The sequence below is a fragment of the Arachis ipaensis genome, chromosome B04 (genome assembly GCF_000816755.2).
Source record: "Arachis ipaensis cultivar K30076 chromosome B04, Araip1.1, whole genome shotgun sequence".
NCBI lineage: Eukaryota > Viridiplantae > Streptophyta > Magnoliopsida > Fabales > Fabaceae > Arachis > Arachis ipaensis.
In genome coordinates this window covers 101,999,544-102,005,416 of record NC_029788.2, presented here as the reverse complement: position 1 = coordinate 102,005,416, position 5,873 = coordinate 101,999,544, and positions in this window count along the sequence as shown.

Here is a 5,873-nt window from a genome sequence, read left to right as displayed (position 1 = left end):
GAAAGCCTTGACCAGCTTATCCCAAGAGTTCAGGCTATCTTTGGGTTGAGAGTCCAACCACACTCTAGCTCTGTCTCTTACAGCAAAAGGGAAAAGCATGAGCCTGTAGACTTCAGGATTTACTCTATTAGTCTTAACAGTATCACAGATCTGCAAGAATTCAGTTAAGAACTGAAAAGGATCTTCAGATGGAAGTCCATGGAACTTGCAATTCTGCTGCATCAGAGAAACTAGCTGAGGTTTCAGCTCAAAATTGTTTGCTCCAATGGTAGGGATGGAGATGCTTCTTCCATGTAAATTGGAATTAGGTGCAGTAAAGTCACCAAGCATCCTCCTTGCATTATTATTATTTTCGGCTGCCATCTCCTCTTCCTGTTCAAAATTTTCTGACAGGTTCTTGCTAGCTTGTTGTAATTTAGCTTCTTTTAGTTTCCTCTTCAGAGTCCTTTCAGGTTCTGGATCTGCTTCAACAAGAATGTTCTTGTCCTTGCTCCTACTCATATGAAAAAGAGGGAACATAAAAATAATAATAATAGGGATCCTTTTTACCTAACTATAGAGGTCCCTGTGTGAGTAGAAGAAAAGAAGAGTAATGTAAAGAAAGAAACACAAGTGTGAGGAGAGCAGAGATATGAGATGAAGAGAAGTGTTAGTAGATGAATAAATAGATAGAAGGAGATGAGAGAGAAAGAGAATTTTCGAAAATTATTTTTGAAAAAGAGTTAGTGATTTTCGAAAATAGTTTTTTGAAAAAGGTTAGTAATTTTCAAAAATTAAAAATCAAAAATGAAAATAATTAGTTAATTAAAAAGAAATTTTGAAAAAGAGGGAAGATATTTTCGAAAATTAGAGAGAGAGTTAGTTAGGTAGTTTTGAAAAAGATAAGAAATAAACAAAAAGTTAGTTAGTTAGTTGAAACAAATTTGAAAATCAATTTTGAAAAGATAAGAAAATAGGAAGTTAGAAAAGATATTTTAAAATCAAATTTTTGAAAAAGATATGATTTTGAAAAAGATAAGATAAAAAGATATTTTTGAAAAAGATATGATTGAAATTAGTTTTGAAAAAGATTTGATTTTTAAAATCACAATTAATGACTTGATTCACAAGAAATCACAAGATATGATTCTAGAACTTAAAGTTTGAATCTTTCTTAACAAGTAAGTAACAAACTTGAAATTTTTGAATCAAAACATTAATTGATGATGTTATTTTCGAAAATTATGTGATAAAGATAAGAAAAATATTTTTGAAAAATATTTTTAAAATTTTCGAAAATAACTAAGAAAAATGAAAAAGATTTGATTTTTGAAAAAGATTTTGAAAAAGATAAGATTTTTAAATTGAAAATTTGATTTGACTCATAAAAACAACTAGATTTAAAATTTTTTTTGAAAAAGTCAAATCTAATTTTCGAAATTTATGAGAGAAAAAAGGAAAGATATTTTTTTTTATTTTTGGATCAAAACAATGAATGCATGCAAGAATGCTATGAATGTCAAGATGAACATCAAGAACACTATGAAGATCATGATGAACATCAAGAACATATTTTTGAAAAATTTTTAATGCAAAGAAAACATGCAAGACACCAAACTTAGAAATCTTTCATGTTTAGACTCTATGGATGCAAAAATGCACATGTAAAACAAGAAAAGATGCAAAACAAGAAAACATCAAGATCAAACAAGAAGACTTACCAAGAACAACTTGAAGATCATGAAGAACACCATGAATGCATGAATTTTTTGAAAAATGCAAAGAATTTTTAGAAAAAAATGCAATTGACACCAAACTTGAAATTTGACTCAAGACTCAAACAAGAAACACAAAATATTTTTGATTTTTTTGATTTTATAATTTTTTTGTATTTTTTTTCGAAAATTATTTGTGAAAAAGAAAAATAAGGATTCCAAAATTTTTAATATGAATTCCAGGAATCTTACAATCTTAGTCTAAAGCTCAAATCTGAGGGTTAGACATGGCTTAATAGCCAGCCAAGCTTTAGAAGATACAAATCAGGCATACAACAGCTGATACTTCATCCAACTTCATATACTGATAAGAGGAAGCCTCAGTCTAAAAGAATTAGACATGGCTTTACAGCCAGCTAGGCTTCAATATGCTTCATGAAACACTAGAATTCATTCTTAAAAATTCTGAAGAAAAATATATTTTTGAAAAGGTTTATAATTTTTTTTTTCGAATATGAATTGGAAAAAAAAGAAGAAAATATTTTTGAAAAATTTTTGAAAACAAAATAAGAAGAAAATTACCTAATCTGAGCAACAAGATGAACCGTCAGTTGTCCAAACTCGAACAATCCCCGGCAACGGCGCCAAAAACTTGGTGCACGAAATTGTGATCTCAGGCAACGGCGCCAAAAATTCTGTACGCACGTCTTAATAAATCGTTTTTCATTCACAACTTCGATACAACTAACCAGCAAGTGCACTGGGTCGTCCAAGTAATAAACCTTACGTGAGTAAGGGTCGATCCCACGGAGATTGTTGGTATGAAGCAAGCTATGGTCACCTTGTAAATCTCAGTCAGGCGGATATAAAATAGTTATGGAGTTTTCGAAAATTTATAATAAATAAATAGAAAATAAGTAATAACTAGAAAGTAAGGATAGAGATACTTATGTAAATCATTGGTGAAAATTTCAGATAAGCGTATAGAGATGCTTTCGTCCCTCTGAACTTCTGCTTTCCTGCTATCTTCATCCAATTAGTCCTACTCCTTTCCATGGCTGGCTTTATGTAAGGACATCACCATTGTCAATGGCTACTTTTCATCCTCTCTGGAAAATGGTCCGATGCGCTGTCACTGCATGGCTAATCGTCTGGAGGCATCACTGTGGTCAATGGTTGCATCCTATCCTCTTGTGAAAATGGTCCAAATGCTCTGTCACAGCACGGCTAATCATCTGAGGTTCTCGATCATACTGGAATAGGATTCACCCTCCTTTTGCGTCTGTCACTACGCCCAGCACTCGCGAGTTTGAAGTTTGTCACAGTCATTCAATCCCAGAGTCCTACTCGGAATACCACAGACAAGGTTTAGACTTTCTGGACTCTCATGAATGCCGCCATCAATTTAGCTTATACCACGAAGATTCTGATTAAGAGATCCAAGAGATACTCATTCAATCTAAGGTAGAATGGAAGTGGTTGTCAGGCACGCGTTCGTGGGAGAATGATGATGATTGTCACGTTCATCACATTCATGTTGAAGTGCGAATGAATATCTTAGAAGCGAAATAAGTTGAATTGAATAGAAAACAGTAGTACTTTGCATTAATTCATGAGGAACAGCAGAGCTCCACACCTTAATCTATGGAGTGTAGAAACTCTACCGTTGAAAATACATAAGTGAAAGGTTCAGGCATGGCCGAATGGCCAGCCCCCATGATCTAAGAACCAGACGTCCCAAGATGATCCAAAGATGTTCAAAGATGATCAAATACAATAGTAAAATGTCCTATTTATACTAAACTAGTTACTAGGGTTTACAGAAGTAAGTAATTGATGCATAAATCCACTTCCGGGGCCTACTTGGTGTGTGATTGGGCTGAGCTTGAAGTTTCCACGTGGAGAGGTCATTCTTGGAGTTGAACGCCAGTTTGTAACGTATTTCTGGCGTTTAACTCCAGACAGCAGCATAGAACTGGCGTTTAACGCCCTTTTACGTCGCTTAAACTTGGCCAAAGTATGGACTATTATATATTTCTGGAAAGCCCTGGATGTCTACTTTCCAACGCAATTAGAAGCGCGCCATTTTGAGTTCTGTAGCTCCAGAAAATCCACTTTGAGTGCAGGGAGGTCAGAATCCAACAGCATCAGCAGTCCTTCTTCTACCTCTAAATCTGATTTTTGCTCAAGTCCCTCAATTTCAGCCAGAAAATACCTGAAATCACAAAAAAACACACAAACTCATAGTAAAGTCCAGAAATGTGAATTTAACATAAAAACTAATGAAAACATCCCTAAAAGTAACTAGATTCTACTAAAAACATACTAAAAACAAGTGTGCTAGACATACCGATTCCTAACTAAATTCTCTGATCCTGGTGATGTCGCAAAGCAAAGACAAAAATTTTCAGTGCACCGCTGCCCAAACTTGTCTCCAAACAAAATTGTCCTAAATAATAATATGAGTGGCACTTCACGTATCTCTGAATGTCATTTTCATCAATCAAATCTATACGATCTTTCAAATTTCGAAGCCACGTCAATTTTATGAAATTTTTTCTACAGTTTGCCTTCGTAGGTGCAACTCTAAATTGGTGCAACATTCAACGTATAAGGTATCGTGACTACTCATGCTCACTCTTGTAATTGGAAGATTATTTGTTGGAAGACCAAGAACATCTTCCAACATCATAGTATACTCACCAACTGAAAGGTGAAACGTGTGTGTGTCAGGTGCCACCTCTCAATTTGAATGTTTGTTGTTGATTGACAATGGATTATTCCAATATAGAAAACGTGATAAAAATTAGTCTCCCATAAATACTCTTTCTCATTATGATTATATGAATTCGGTAGTAGTAGATGGTTACACGTCAACATTCATAAACTTTACAAAATATAGTCAAATATTATATCAAAAAAATTATCCATAAACACTGAATAATTATTTTATCATAATTTATAACTTTAAAAATAGAATATACTTAGTCATTCTTCTCATCAAGTAGTACCTAATTTCTTCACACATTATCAATATTGGTTTGCATCTGTACTTCACAATTTTTACAATAAACACCACCTTCATATTATTTGTAAGGTTATTCACTTTGGGTCCGTGACTAAAACAAGTTTCAACCCAAGACGAAGGGTCAAACTTCATTAAATATTCTCAAACAGTCTTGTTAACCCCGTTTAGTTTTTTCATGGTCTCTTTGAACTCTGGTACTGTGGTGCACCAAGCACACTCCCAGACTATCTCTCTGATATGTAAATCCTTAAAAAGATTGATAAAATTCTTTCACGTATACATGACACAGTTGCGATGGTGTACATTCGGCATGACCTCCTTCAATACTGGTAGTAATCCCTACAATCATTTGATATTGCAAACAGAAATTATTGCAGCAACAATCCAAAACAGTACAATATTATTTTCAAAGCATATTAATATAATCTTATCAAAATAAACAATATAATATAAGACAATCAAAATAAACAACACAAAATAAAATACATGTATTTACTTCTTGTTGGTCTGACATAAAATTCTAATTAAGTAGCCCAACATCACCTAAGTCTTCGTGTACGAACCACTTCTATGATTTTTTAGTCTCTGATCTAGCATCACCATAAGGTACTATATAAAATTAATTGTTCACATCCTGTGTCACTGGTGAAAGTAGTTGTCCTCTGTGGTATGTTTCCAAAAAAGCCCATCTAGTTGGATTAATTATTGATGAGCGGATAATTTATACGCTTTTTGGCATTATTTTTAGGTAGTTTTTAGTATGTTTTAGTTACTTTTTATTATATTTTTATTAGTTTTTATGAAAAAATCACATTTCTGGACTTTACTATGAGTTTGTGTGCTTTTCTGTAATTTCAGGTATTTTCTGGCTGAAATTGAGGGATCTGAACAAAAGTCTGATCCAGAGGCTGAGAAAGGACTACAGATGCTGTTGGATTCTGACCCTCCTACACGCGAAGTAGATTTTTTGGAGCTATAAAAGTCCAATTGGTGCACTCTCAATTGCGTTGGAAAGTAGACATCTTGGGCTTTCCAGCAATGTATAATAGTCTATACTTTTCTCGAGATTTGATGGCCAAAACTGGCGTTTAAACGCCAGCCAGAGACCATTTTCTGGCGTAAAATGCCAGAACTGTAGTTAAATACTCAAA